Source organism: Pseudophryne corroboree, chromosome 7 (assembly GCF_028390025.1).
Source record: "Pseudophryne corroboree isolate aPseCor3 chromosome 7, aPseCor3.hap2, whole genome shotgun sequence".
Taxonomy (NCBI): Eukaryota; Metazoa; Chordata; class Amphibia; order Anura; family Myobatrachidae; genus Pseudophryne; species Pseudophryne corroboree.
This window is the reverse complement of record NC_086450.1, coordinates 496,418,600-496,433,648: the sequence shown is the minus strand read 5'-3', so window position 1 is coordinate 496,433,648 and position 15,049 is coordinate 496,418,600. Positions and strand designations below refer to the sequence as shown.

General features: G+C 45.0%; 1 long non-coding RNA gene across 2 annotated transcripts in view; it reads right to left on the bottom strand.

The window, feature by feature from the left end:
• Positions 1–221: 221 nt before the first annotated feature.
• Positions 222–15,049, bottom strand: part of LOC134943921 (uncharacterized) — a 94,596-nt gene continuing 79,768 nt past the window's right edge. Inside the window, exons 3-4 of one of the 2 annotated variants that reach the window (XR_010181826.1) lie at positions 13,606–13,748; positions 222–546 (exon numbers count right to left, since the gene is read on the bottom strand). This is a non-coding gene — a long non-coding RNA (uncharacterized LOC134943921). The remainder of the gene's footprint in view (positions 547–13,605; positions 13,749–15,049) is intronic. The other variant, XR_010181825.1, reaches the window with a different exon arrangement.

Here is a 15,049-nt window from a genome sequence, read left to right as displayed (position 1 = left end):
GGTTTATGCTTCTGAATGCGCATCAACCAGGGATTTTGGTATGTCTGAATGCAAACAACCTGAGACTAAGCTTCGGATGTGCGACCTTTCTCCAGAGCAGGGTCATGGAGCTCAGACCCAGCAATTTCCAGGATCTGATGTCTGAAAGGGGTATAACTCTTTTATATGCCTTCTTATACAGCTCTAAAAAAGTACAATGTAAGAGAAGATATGCACTTCATAGGAGGCTTGTAAAGCTGATAAAGAACTAACTGTTGGAACCAATTAACATCACATGTTCTAAATTTGACCCTCATTGAGGGTCAGTAGGCTGATCACATATTAGGTATGGATAGTTTAATATTCAAAGTAAAGAAAAAGAACAATTTACAGTATATCATAAGATGACACATCTAGTATGTACCTTACATGTGCAAAATGTAACATTATATAGCAGGATATTCAGTTCAGTAAAACTGCAATGGTGCATTTGATGTCTTCCAGGTTCCGAGTCAAGCCTCCAAGGATCTCTCTTCTCAGAGGACTTTACTTTACCATTTGAAACCACTGGAATTTGTAAAACACAGAGCATTACAGAAGGTAAATGGAACTCTCTCAACCACTTCACTTTATGAAACTGAGCTGTATTATTTTGTGCTCCCATAGCAACATCAGAAAAGATGTTACATCGGTTATTATATTCCACAGGAGCCTCATTTTCTCTTGGTCCTGATTCAGAGGTGGGCGCTGTTGTGGCATCAGACGCAAGCAGCCAATGTTTGCATGCTTCAAAGCTACACTGCACATGCGTCCTTATGGTTATCGATGGGTCTCGCACAACTAAGTTGGACACACAGAGACAATTTCGGTGTGAGTTCATGAGAAGTAACAGAGGATGGCTAACCAGAAGAGGGCATGTCATGGCCAGCAATTGCGGCTTTTACCGCAGTTGCACTGGCACCGGCAGCCACGTTTAGATGGACATTCTGCACCTCCATAGGGCTAGAACAATGTCTGATGATGCGATTGATGGTGCGTCTCTGTATGCATAGTGGTGGATTAGCCCCGCAGCCGGCTCTCAGTATGAAGCTGATCTGCTGCATTAGCATAAACATACACTTGCACTGTGCAAAGAGATGTAGTTGTGGCTGCAGTAGCGCCCACCTCTGTATCAGTACTCTGAGAAGAAGAATAGTATCCCTGTATTTATTGTGTAAAAATGTGGTTAGAACTGTTCCTCAGTTTCTAAAACTTAACATTAACCATAACATCTGTGATTCCGTAGTGGTGAACTCATGGGAGCTGATGATCTATCCAGTAATAAAGTCTGATATATTATTTCTTTCTTTCTTTCTTTTTTTTTTTTAAATTATGGAGCAAACTTGGAGGAATGATCACACTGCACCTTCCCATATTTCATCTGATAGTGCTATTCCCGCTGTAATAAGTTCCAATGCTATTAACCAGCATTGTAGTACTGCCTAATTTGCCAGAGTAGCACTCGACTTAACCTTTCTACAAGACATACTGTATGGGTCCTAATTCAGATGTTTTCTTACTGCACAAGTGTCCGAGTTGCAGTGCGCACACGCAGCGAGTGAATTCTGATTGCAGTCACACTGAGGAATGAGTCACAAATCGAGTGACCGACAGCATTTGGGGTGAGAACGGGGCATGGTTGGGTAAATGCAGGCGTGTCATGGCCGCTCAGATTGCGTTTTCAGTGCGTGTATAAATGAACAGTTGCATACACACTAGGCAATATTTTTAACAATATCACTCATTTTCACTCTTCTCTCAGTGTGTATGCTACCAATGATGAACAATGGGGGTCATTCCGAGTTGTTCGCTTGTTGCCGATTTTCGCAACGGAGCGATTAAGGCAAAAATGCGCATTCGCATGGTAGGCAGTGCGCATGCGCTAAGTATTTTAGCACAAAACTTAGTATATTTACTCACGTCCGACCGAAGAATTTTCATCGTTGAAGTGATCGGAGTGTGATTGACAGGAAGTGGGTGTTTCTGGGCGGAAACTGACCGTTTTCTGGGAGTGTGTGGAAAAACGCAGGCGTGTCAGGGAAAAACGCGGGAGTGTCTGGAGAAACGGGGGAATGGCTGGCCGAACGCAAGGCGTGTTTGTGACGTCATACCAGGAACAAAAAGCACTGAGCTTATCGCAGTGTAGGAGTAAGTCTCGAGCTACTCAGAAACTGCTAAGAATTTTCTATACGCAATTCTGCTAATCTTTCGTTCGCTATTCTGCTAAGCTAAGATTCACTCCCAGAGGGCGGCGGCCTAGCGTGTGCAATGCTGCTAAAATCTGCTTTCTACAGACTATTCCTGTCTGGTCTCAGTCAGTACCACCAGGCTTCATTCAGTCAAGTTGCACTAAGCAGTACATACCATAGGTGCATCCTTTCCAAAGGTTCCTACATAGCCTGCCACGTTCTGTCCAAAGCTTTAGTACCTAATGTGCAGGTCCTACATAAAGTCCCAAGCTTTCTGCATCTAGTGCTGTACCAGCGACAGAGTCCAAACCCAGGTCCACAAGAATTCCCTTACCCCACACCAAAATTCTTCGGTATCTTTAAGAATGTGAGCTATCTTAGCATGACTGTTTTCAAGTATTTTTCCCATGAACTAGAAGTAATGATCTCTCATCTCTGGTTTCCATTAATCTGACATTGTGGACTCGTAGGATATCTCTCCCAATGAATAGAATTATCTGCACTTGATGGTCCAGTTCTGGTATCGGATGTGTTATATGTTTCAAATGTGCATGATAAATAGCAGCTTGTGTGGGAATTTCAGACCTATTATCTGGAATTAGATAACGAGATTTATGGTAAGAATTTACCTTTGTTAAATCTCTTTTTGCGAGGTACACTGGATTACACAGGGAATAACATCGGGGTGTAGAGTAGGATCTTGATCCGAGGCACCAACAGGCTAAAGCTTTGACTGTCCCAGGATGCAATACTTCGCCTCCTCTAAAACCCTGCCTCCTTGCACAGGAGCTCAGTTTTGTTAACCAGTCCAATGCAGTAGCAGGTAGAAAAGAGATGATAACAGTTAGTAGCCACATACACCACATTCTCACGACAGGAGAAGGTACCAGCAGCTAATGCCATACAAACCCAAAGAAGCTAAGTACGTCAGGGTAGGCGCCCTGTGGAATCCAGTGTACCTCGCAGAAAGAGAGTTAACAAAGGTAAGTTCTTAACATAAATCTCGTTTTCTGCTGCGGGGTACATTGGTATTCCACAGGGAATAACATCGGTGATGTCCTAAAGCAGTTCCTCAAGGGAGGGGATGCACTGTAGCGGGCACAAGAACCCGGCGTCCAAAGGAAGCATCCTGGGAGGCAGAAGTATCGAAGGCATAGAACCTAATGAACATTTTCACTGAGGACCATGTAGCCGCCTTGCACAATTGCACGAGGGACGCGCCACGCTGAGCCGCCCAAGAAGGTCCAACAGACTGAGTATAATAGGCCTTAATAGTAACAGGAGCTGGAAGACCAGACTGTACATAAACTTGTGCAATCACCATTCTAATCCATTTGGCCAAGGTCTGCTTCGTAGCAGGCCAGCCACGTTTGTGAATACCAAAAAGAACAAACATCGAATCAGATTTCCTAATTGAAGCTGTTCTTTTCACGTAGATACGGAGAGCCCGTATCACATCCAAAGACTTCTCTTTGGAAGACAACCTGAAGAGGTAAATGCTGGAACCACAATCTCTTGGTTAAGGTGGAAGGAAGACACCACCTTAGGTAAATAGCCCTTAAGAGTAAGCCATTTAATGTCCACCGACTCAAGAGTTTCAAATGGAGACTCTTGTAAAGCATCCAGAACAACCGACAAATCCCAAGGAGCCACAGGAGGAACGTAGGGAGGTTGAATTCGTAGAACACCCTGAGTGAAGGTATGAACATCAGGCAAAGATGCAATTTTTCTCTGAAACCAAACCGACAAGGCAGAAATATGAACTTTGGGAGAGGCCAGACGCAAGCCTAAGTCCAGGCCCTGTTGTAGAAAAGCTAACAGATTGGCAGTACTGAATTTGAATGCATTCAAATTCTTCGCAGCACACCATGTGAAATAAGAATTCCAGACCCTATAGTAAATCCGAGCAGAAGCTGGTTTACGTGCCCTCAACATGGTTTGAAAGACCGCCTAAGAAAAACCTTTGGCCCTTAGGACGAAAGCTTCAAGAGCCATGCCATCAAAGCCAGACGGGCCAGGTCCTGATGTACACACAGGCCCTGGACAAGGAGTTCTTGGCGTTGTGGAAGCAGAAAAGGACGCTCTATCGAGAGTCCCTGCAGGTCTGAGAACCAATGCTGTCTGGGCCACGCTGGAGCGATTAGAAGTAGTATTCCTCCTTCTTGCTTGAATTTCCTGATTACCATGGGCAGGAGTGACACCGGAGGGAACACGTATGGCAGATGAAAGTTCCATGGAATTGCCAGGGCATCCACGAATGCTGCTTGAGGATCCCTTGTTCTTGCTCCGAAGACCGGAACCTTGTGATTGTGTCAAGACGCCATCAGGTCTACATCTGGTAGGCCCCACTTGTCCACTAGGAGTTGAAATACTTCTGGATGAAGGCTCCACTCTCCGGTGGTGTACGTCCTGACGACTGAGGAAGTCCGCTTCCCAGTTGAGGACTCCCGGAATGAACACTGCCGATACGGCTGACAGATGTCGTTCTGCCCACTGAAGAATCCTTGACACTTCCTTCATTGCCATGTGGCTTCGAGTGCCTCCTTGATGATTTATGTACACCACCGTGGTGGTGTTGTTTGACTTTACTTGAACAGGCCTGTTCTGTATCCAAGGCAGGGCTAGTGACATTGCATTGAACTCTGCCCGCAGTTCCAGAATGTTTATTGGGAGGAGAGACTCCTCTCTGGTCCACTGACCCTGAAAAGAGTGTTGCTCCAACACCGCGCCCCAACCTCTCAGACTGGCATCCGTCGTCAGAAGGACCCAGTAGGATATCCAGAAAGGATGACCCCTGCTCAATCGCTGGTCCTGGAGCCACCAGGTCAGTGACAGGCAAACCTCCGGAGTTAGGGAGATCATGTGAGTCCTGATCCGGTGAGGAAGGCCATCCCACTTGGAGAGAATTATCTTCTGGAGAGGGCAGGAGTGAAATTGAGTGTACTCTACCATGTCGAAAGCCGACAACATGAGGTCCAGTACTTGCATCACTGAGTGTTTCGACACCCGTGGGCGAGATAGAAAGTGTCTTATTCTGTCCTGAAGTTTCAGGACCTTGTCCGGAGACAAAAACAACCGCTGTTTGTGTGTGTCCAACAACGCTCCCAGGTTCACCATGCTCTGAGCAGGGACCAGGGAGGACTTCTTCCAGTTGATGAGCCACCCGTGGGCTTGTAGGAATTGGACCGTCAGTTCCAGATGACGAAGGAGAACCTCTGGTGAGGTTGCCAGGATCAACAGATCGTCCAGAGAAGGTAGGATCCTGATGCCCTGACGGCGAAGGTGAGCCGTCATAACCGCCATGACCTTTGTGAAAATTCGTGGAGCTGTTGCCAATAGCTAAACCGCAGGTACTGCTGATGTGAAATGTCAATAGGGATATGTAGGTAAGCGTCCTGTACATCCAGGGGTACCATATAATCCATGGGCTCCAATGCCAGAACAACGGAACTTGGAAACCTTCACAAATTTGTTCAAAGACTTGAGGTTGAGAATGGGCCGGGAGGACCCATTCGGTTTCGGGACTAGGAACAGCGTGGAATAGTACCCCCTGCCCCTCTGGGCCAGAGGCACCGGCACTATCACTCCTGTGTCCAGGAGAGATTGCACCACCAGATGGAGCGTTTTTGCTTTTACCTGATCCGACGGGATGTTTGTTGAGCAAAACTGACGAGGGGGATGATTCTTGAACGAGATGGCGTAACCGTGAGTGACGACTTCCCTTACCCAGGTGTCCGAAGTGGTCTGTAACCATACTTGAGCAAACCATAGAAGTCGGCCTTCTACCCTGGGGTCCCCTAGGGGGGAGGCCCACCCCATCATGCGGCAGGCTTATCTGTCTTGGAAGCAGGCTGACGGGCGGCCCATGCACGTTTAGGTTTGGGCTTAGTGGTTTTGGAAGAGCATGTCTGTTTTGGGTACGCCTGACCCTTTGCTTTGCCTGAAGGCCGAAAGGAACAAACGGAAGTACTCTTAGTCTTCAGAGCCAAAGGAGTAGTACTAGGCAAACAAGCAGTTTTAGCTGATGCCAAATCAGCAACAATCTTGTTGAGGTTTTCTCCAAAAAGTATGTTTCCCTTAAAAGGTATCACCTCCAAGGTCTTTTTAGAGTCCAAGTCAACAGACCAGGACCACAACCAGAGAATTCGGCGAGCCAGAATGGACGTAGTAGATGCCTTGGCCGCCAGAACACATGAATCAGAAGCCGCCTCTTCAATATAATGAGAGACTGTAATGATATATGAAAGACATTGTCTGGCATGATCAGAAAAAATTGAAGGCAACTGTGCCTCAATTTCCTGAACCCAAGCTTCAATAGCTTTTGCTGCTCAAGCAGCCGCTATAGTGGGTCTATACACAGCTCCTGCAAGAGTATAAATTGACTTCAAGCAACCTTCCACACTCTTATCCGTCGGTTCCTTCAGAGAGGTGACGGTAGTGACAGGCAGAGCCGAGGACACCACCAGGCGTGTGACCTGAGAGTCCACCGGTGGCGGTGTTTCCCAATTTTTACTTAGCTCTGCAGCGAGGGCATAACGAGCTAGCATCTTTTTAGACAGTGAACATTTTATTCCTGGAGCTTCCCAGGATTCCTGACGTATGTCAACCAGGTGGTCAGAATGAGGTAGAAGCAAGTTAGTAACCTTCTGACGTTTACATTTATCTGGTTTCTTAAAGGTAGTGGGAGGCTTTTCATCATCCTCAATCTGAAGATTGAGCCTAATGGCCTTTAAGAGGTCAGGAACTTTCACATGTGTCAGGGTTTCCCCATCAGAAGCATCTGCATCAGTGTCAGAGGGGTCTGTGTAAGCGCCATCTTCATTGGATGAAGTATCCAGAACATTAGTGGATTGTGAGGAAGTAATGGCCCGTTTAGATGACCCCTTGGTCTTAGGCGGGCGAGGGTTAGCATTTTGTTTAACCAGAGACTGGTTTAATTTCTGTAACTGAGAAGACAGAGTATCTGCCCATGGCGGATTAACTGCAGGGACAATATGTGGCTGTTATAACACAGGCGGTCCCATAGGGGGCGTGAGTCTAGTTACCAGCGTGGTCAGTAAATAAGAAAAGGTAGCCCACGGCGGGACTTGATCTGCCCCTGGTGCTTCCAACTGACCTTGCAGAGACCCTGATCCCTCAACTGCTATATTTTCCTCTGGAACGTCCATGGTGTCAGCACTGTCGATTGCAGGATCCTCACCCTGTTTAGCAGACATAATTAGTGAGCAAGCCTTAGGGTGAAACAGCACAATTTTTAGCAGACAGAATACCTGGCAAAAAATCCCCCTCACAGTGTGGCTGCAAGCAGAGCACAAAATATGAGATTTAAGAGGTATGTGGTGACTGTAATTCACAGAGAAAGATACCAGACTAGTATATCCTGTGAAACTCTATATTTATAGGACCCTGACGCACATAGCCCCCCTCAGGGTATAGAATAGAAATCACACTGCAGCCACTGGCACACACTTTCAGTCACATATACAGTTGTGCTCACAAGTTTACATACCATAGCAGAATTTGTGATTTTCTGGCCATTTGTCAGAGAATATGAATGATAACTCACAAACTTTTCTTTCACTCATGAGTGGTTGGGTGATGCCATTTATTGTCAAACAACTGTGTTTACTCTTTTTAAATCATAATGACAACGGAAACTACCCAAATTACCCTGATCAAAAGTTTACATACCCTGGAGATTTTGGCCTGATAACATGCACACAAGTTGACACAAACGGGTTTGAATGGATACTAAAGGTAACCATCCTCACCTGTGCCATGGAGTGATGAAATAATGTTAAATTGCGATGCCCCAGGGACACCCAGCTACGGCAGGCACAGGGAGCCCCGCACCCCAGAGAATTCCCCCCATTATGGACTGCCATATTAAACAAAATGTAGGAGTCTTACCACAGTGTGCTCATTCCAAATGTAAAGGCTAGAGTGTTAGACTATTTAAAATCAGAGGGGTGGGTGGGGCAGGGTGCTAAATTAGGATGAAGGCGTCTCCTACCTTCAAAAATGTATGAATACATCGGTTACAGAGGAAAAAGGGCCCTAATTTGCACACCTTAATTAGGTAGTGAGGTGCTACTCTGCTTGAGACTTAGGGGGTAATTCCAAGTTGATCGCAGCAGGATATTTTTTAGCAATTGGGCAAAACCATGTGCACTGCAGAGGGGGCAGATATAACATTTGCAGAGAGAGTTAGATTTGGGTGGGTTACTTTGTTCCTGTGCAGGGTAAATACTGGCTGCTTTATTTTTACACTGCAATTTAGATTGCAGATTAAACTCACCACACCCAAATCTATCTCTCTCTGCACATGTTATATCTGCCCCCCCCTGCAGTGCACATGGTTTTGCCCAACTGCTAACAGAAATCCTACTGCGATCAACTCAGAATTACCCCCTTAGTAAAGTGTACAAAGAGGAAAAGTAGCAGGTGCACAATCTCACACTAGCTCAACCTGTAGTAACCAGAGGCACTTAGCATATTCCTGGCCAGGGCTATGAGCTTACCCACCGCATCAAGGTAGCCTCTCATTGGGTAAGTCCCTAACACTAACTATAGGGGTTCAGGTCCGGGGGGCAGGACACCCCAGAGCCACCCAGCCAGACAACCCCAGGGCATCGCAGGAGTGATAAAATTATAGGGTTAAAGTGGTAGGAGCAGCTGTTGCTGCATGTGTGAATAATGTGAGCAGTAAAAGAAAATTATGTGAAGGTGTTACATATATATAAAACAAACTAAGTGCCATGGAGTGATGAAATAATGTTAAATTGCGATGCCCCAGGGACACCCAGCTACGGCAGGCACAGGGAGCCCCGCACCCCAGAGAATTCCCCCCATTATGGACTGCCATATTAAACAAAATGTAGGAGTCTTACCACAGTGTGCTCATTCCAAATGTAAAGGCTAGAGTGTTAGACTATTTAAAATCAGAGGGGTGGGTGGGGGAGGGTGCTAAATTAGGATGAAGCCGTCTCCTACCTTCAAAAATGTATGAATACATCGGTTACAGAGGAAAAAGGGCCCTAATTTGCACACCTTAATTAGGTAGTGAGGTGCTACTCTGCTTGAGACTTAGTAAAGTGTACAAAGAGGAAAAGTAGCAGGTGCACAATCTCACACTAGCTCAACCTGTAGTAACCAGAGGCACTTAGCATATTCCTGGCCACTTTAACCCTATAATTTTATCACTCCTGCGATGCCCTGGGGTTGTCTGGCTGGGTGGCTCTGGGGTGTCCTGCCCCCCGGACCTGAACCCTTATAGATAGTGTTAGGAACTTACCCAATGAGAGGCTACCTTGATGCGGTGGGTAAGCTCATAGCCCTGGCCAGGAATATGCTAAGTGCCTCTGGTTACTACAGGTTGAGCTAGTGTGAGATTGTGCACCTGCTACTTTTCCTCTTTGTACACTTTACTAAGTCTCAAGCAGAGTAGCACCTCACTACCTAATTAAGGTGTGCAAATTAGGGCCCTTTTTCCTCGGAAAAGGTAATTGAACTGTATAAAACAGGAAAAGGATATAAAAAGATATCCAAGCATTTGAGAATGCCAATCAGCAGTGTTCAAACTCTAATTAAGAAGTGGAAAATGAGGCATTCTGTAGAAACCAAATCACGGTCAGGTAGACCAACAAAAATTTCAGCCACAACTGCCAGGAAAATTGTTCGGGATGCAAAGAAGAATCCATAAATAACTTCAGCTGAATTAAAGGAGTCTCTGAAAAAAAGTGGTGTAGTTGTTTCAAGATGCACAATAAGGAGGCATTTGAAAAAAAATGGGCTGCATGGTCGAGTGGCCAGAAGAAAGCCATTACTACGCAAATGCCACGAAGCATCCCGCTTACAATATTCCAAGCAGCACAAAGACAAGCCTCAAAACTTCTGGAACAAAGTCATTTGGAGTGATGAGACCAAAATTGAACTTTTTGGCCACAACTATAAACGTTACATTTGGAGAGGAGTCAACAAGGCCTGTGATGGAAGGTACACCATTCCTACTGTGAAACACGGAGGTGGATCGCTGATGTTTTGGGGATGTGTGAGCTACAAAGGCACTGGAAACTTGATCAAAATTGATGGCAAGATGAATGCAGCATGTTATCCAAAAATACTGGAGGAAAATTTGCACTCATCAGCCCGGAAGCTGTGCATGGGACATACTTGGACGTTCCAACATGACAATGATCCAAAATACAAGGCCAAGTCGACCTGTCATTGGCTACAGCAGAATAAAGTGAAGGTTCTGGAGTGGCCATCTCAGTCTCCTGACCTCAATATCATTGAGTGACTCTGGGGAGATCTCAAACGTGCAGTTCATGCAAGACAGCCCAAGAATTTACAGGAACTGGAGGCTTTTTGCCAAGAAGAATGGGCAGCTTTACCATCTGAGAAAATAAAGAGCCTCATCCACAACTACCACAAAAGACTTCAAGCTGTCATTGATGTTAAAGGGGGCAATACACGTTATTAAGAACTGGAGTATGTAAACATTTGATCAGGGTCATTTGGGTAGTTTCTGTTGTCATTATGATTTGAAAAGAGTAAACACAGTTGTTTGACAATAAATGGCTTCACCCAACCACTAACCATGAGTGAAAGAAAAGTTTGTGAGTTATCATTCATATTCTCTGACAAATGGCCAGAAAATCACAAATTGCTAGGGTATGTAAACTTATGAGCACAAATTCTACAATGCAGAAATTATTACAAACAACAACAAAACTGCACTGGACTAGCAATACGAAGTAATTTACAGAGTAATCCTATATGTCAATATAGATATAACAATGCACAGTAAAGGCTGGATGTATATCTCAGGGAACTTGTACTAAAATACCCTGAATAAATGCACCGTTTCTTAGCTAACACTGTCTAATAAACATGTAGAATACTTAAGTGTCCTGTAAAATGCATGATACTGGGATACAGGCGGCTTTACAGAGGAGACAGGAGCTCAGCAGTCCCAGAATCAGCGCAGCTGTGTAGAATGGCGCCCAAACTCTGACAGGGATTGAGGGAGAAAGAGAGATGCAGCTCCAGGGCGGGAATACTTGCTGTAAATGGTGCCTGCTGCTTGGGGAGGGGCTACAGGTCAGAGCCTTATCCCCTTGGGGACTTCACCGAGTACTGTGTCTATTAAAATGGATTTTTTTGTATAATCTGACCTGTGCTCCTGCCCTGGTGGTCTAGTGGAGTCCCTGTACCAACACAGTGTCCATGCCAGCACGCGCTGTCCGTCTCCCAAGGCTCGCGCCTGATCGCGTTTTGCAGAGGGTCCCACCTAGGGGACCCTCTTACCTCCTCCCTGTATGCGGCCATGCAATCCTGGAGAGCAGCAGTAGTGTCTGTGTGTGCCTGAAGGAGACCGGAGCTCTCCGCTGTAGGTACCCGGCAACCAGGGCGCGGGAGTGTACAGAGCGGTTGGAGGAGGTGATGGAGCTGCAGCATGAGATGTCAGAATGACATCTAGCACTAAGTTACTATGCTGCAGCCCTTGAAGTCTTCTTATTTTTGCTTAGCAGCAGACCTCCCTGTTAGCGACCTGCACTCCAGGCACCAACTTACAAACTGAGCTCCTGTGCACGGAGGTGGGGTTATAGAGGAGGCGGTGCATTGCATCCTGGGACAGTCAAAGCTTTAGCCTGTTGGTGCCTCGGATCAAGATCCTACTCTACACCCCCAATGTTATTCCCTGTGGAATACCAGTGTACCCTGCAACAGAAAGATTAGATTTTGATAGCAGATAAGAACCACTTGACCCATCCAACCTGCCCTAAACACATATATCTGCACATACTTACACACTAAGGTTAATATTTGCTGTGAACCAATTAACCTACCAATATATTTTTGGATTGTGGGACGAAACCAGAATACCTGGAGGAGACCCACAGAAGCATGGGGAGAAAGTTCAAACTCCACATACTGTAGTTAAGGCCATGGTGGTAATCAAACCAATAACCAATAATTGCTGTGAGGCAGTAATGCTAACCCTTCAGTGATAGTTGGTAAGGAAAGGCATGTCTTGATAGCCAGTAGCTCTCCATCCTGTTGTCTCAAAGCTCCCTCCACAGGTCTTTAAGGAGTAGGGGGTGTTGAAGCCTTCAATATTAAAGGTTTCAAAGAATGTTGACATGGCTAGAGACTTGTTACTTTGATCATCTAGGATTGCATAACGTTTGACAGTTTTATCTGACTGACCTTTGGAGTGGACTCTGACTAAACAGATTTTAGAGCAAGATCTGCCACTTATGGATCTTTACGGAATTCAGTACATTGTGAAGTTATCTCTGGTGTGATTGCAGTAGTGTCTTTTTGCTCTGCATTGTGCCCCCTTCCATGCTCCATGTCACCTCAACTGTATTGTAAAGTCCATGAGGGAGGCCCAGGACGGAGAGCTGTGTTGTGATCTGTGCTACGACATTCTGTGCAATTAGCGCTAAACTTACAGTCCTAGGTGAAGTGAGCTGTGGGAGAGCAGCACTTTTAGCAGATGCCTTTTTCCCTTAAGAAGGCTTCGTGGTTCTCCAGGGACTTCTCTCAGAAGACTCTGCATTTCAACAGAGGATGTGGTTTGCAAGGCAGAGGACACTGCTTATTAGTACCTTTAACTCTAGTCTCTTGGTGAGTAAAGCTTGCAAACCGGTGGAAGGGAACTAGATGCACATTAGTCTTTTGAACTGTAACTGATATTTTGTGGCGGTTAGGTGACATAGGGGTAGCACTTGTCAGCGTAAAGGCAGAACTTGGATCATTCCTGGTCCACAAAAAATGTCTCCTTGTTCCGTTGTTTAGATTTGGCGTCATGGGTGACCCACTGTTGATGCAGATTACAATGTAGCTTTTGCATTATGGTGTTAAACTCTATAGCTGTGTCAAGAAAGGCAAGTCCTGGCAAGTTTCACTCACACTTGGATACTTGGAGTTCCATTAGTAAGTCACTTAATTCTCTTAGGTCCCTTCCAAACTTGCATCAAAATCCTGGGTTTATGCTTCTGAATGCGCATCAACCAGGGATTTTGGTATGTCTGAATGCAAACAACCTGAGACTAAGCTTCGGATGTGCGACCTTTCTCCAGAGCAGGGTCATGGAGCTCAGACCCAGCAATTTCCAGGATCTGATGTCTGAAAGGGGTATAACTCTTTTATATGCCTTCTTATACAGCTCTAAAAAAGTACAATGTAAGAGAAGATATGCACTTCATAGGAGGCTTGTAAAGCTGATAAAGAACTAACTGTTGGAACCAATTAACATCACATGTTCTAAATTTGACCCTCATTGAGGGTCAGTAGGCTGATCACATATTAGGTATGGATAGTTTAATATTCAAAGTAAAGAAAAAGAACAATTTACAGTATATCATAAGATGACACATCTAGTATGTACCTTACATGTGCAAAATGTAACATTATATAGCAGGATATTCAGTTCAGTAAAACTGCAATGGTGCATTTGATGTCTTCCAGGTTCCGAGTCAAGCCTCCAAGGATATCTCTTCTCAGAGGACTTTATTTTACCATTTGAAACCACTGGAATTTGTAAAACACAGAGCATTACAGAAGGTAAATGGAACTCTCTCAACCACTTCACTTTATGAAACTGAGCTGTATTATTTTGTGCTCCCATAGCAACATCAGAAAAGATGTTACATCGGTTATTATATTCCACAGGAGCCTCATTTTCTCTTGGTCCTGATTCAGAGGTGGGCGCTGTTGTGGCATCAGACGCAAGCAGCCAATGTTTGCATGCTTCAAAGCTACACTGCACATGCGTCCTTATGGTTATCGATGGGTCTCGCACAACTAAGTTGGACACACAGAGACAATTTCGGTGTGAGTTCATGAGAAGTAACAGAGGATGGCTAACCAGAAGAGGGCATGTCATGGCCAGCAATTGCGGCTTTTACAGCAGTTGCACTGGCACCGGCAGCCACGTTTAGATGGACATTCTGCACCTCCATAGGGCTAGAACAATGTCTGATGATGCGATTGATGGTGCGTCTCTGTATGCATAGTGGTGGATTAGCCCCGCAGCCGGCTCTCAGTATGAAGCTGATCTGCTGCATTAGCATAAACATACACTTGCACTGTGCAAAGAGATGTAGTTGTGGCTGCAGTAGCGCCCACCTCTGTATCAGTACTCTGAGAAGAAGAATAGTATCCCTGTATTTATTGTGTAAAAATGTGGTTATAACTGTTCCTCAGTTTCTAAAACTTAACATTAACCATAACATCTGTGATTCCGTAGTGGTGAACTCATGGGAGCTGATGATCTATCCAGTAATAAAGTCTGATATATTATTTCTTTCTTTCTTTCTTTTTTTTTTTTAAATTATGGAGCAAACTTGGAGGAATGATCACACTGCACCTTCCCATATTTCATCTGATAGTGCTATTCCCGCTGTAATAAGTTCCAATGCTATTAACCAACATTGTAGTACTGCCTAATTTGCCAGAGTAGCACTCGACTTAACCTTTCTACAAGAGTAGATAAAGACAACCTTTCTGTCAAACTTGACAGGTGGTGACACCCACTTCTCCTAGGCCCAGCCCCCTTTTAATATTAAATGATAGTGTTTTATATCGCTTAATATAAAATGTTATATAAATTTATAGTGTTCGATATTAAACCGTATTAAAAGTTAATGGCTTTGAAAAGAATGTCACATATGACACACACTTTAAAATACATCTTTTTTTTTTTGTAACACAAAATGTTCTTACATTCCAGCAGCTGAAACTTCATGAGTCACACATGTTACAGTTTTAAAAAGGATAATCACTAATGACCGTGGCCATTTTCTTAGAAGCACGGGGTCATCACAAATGGC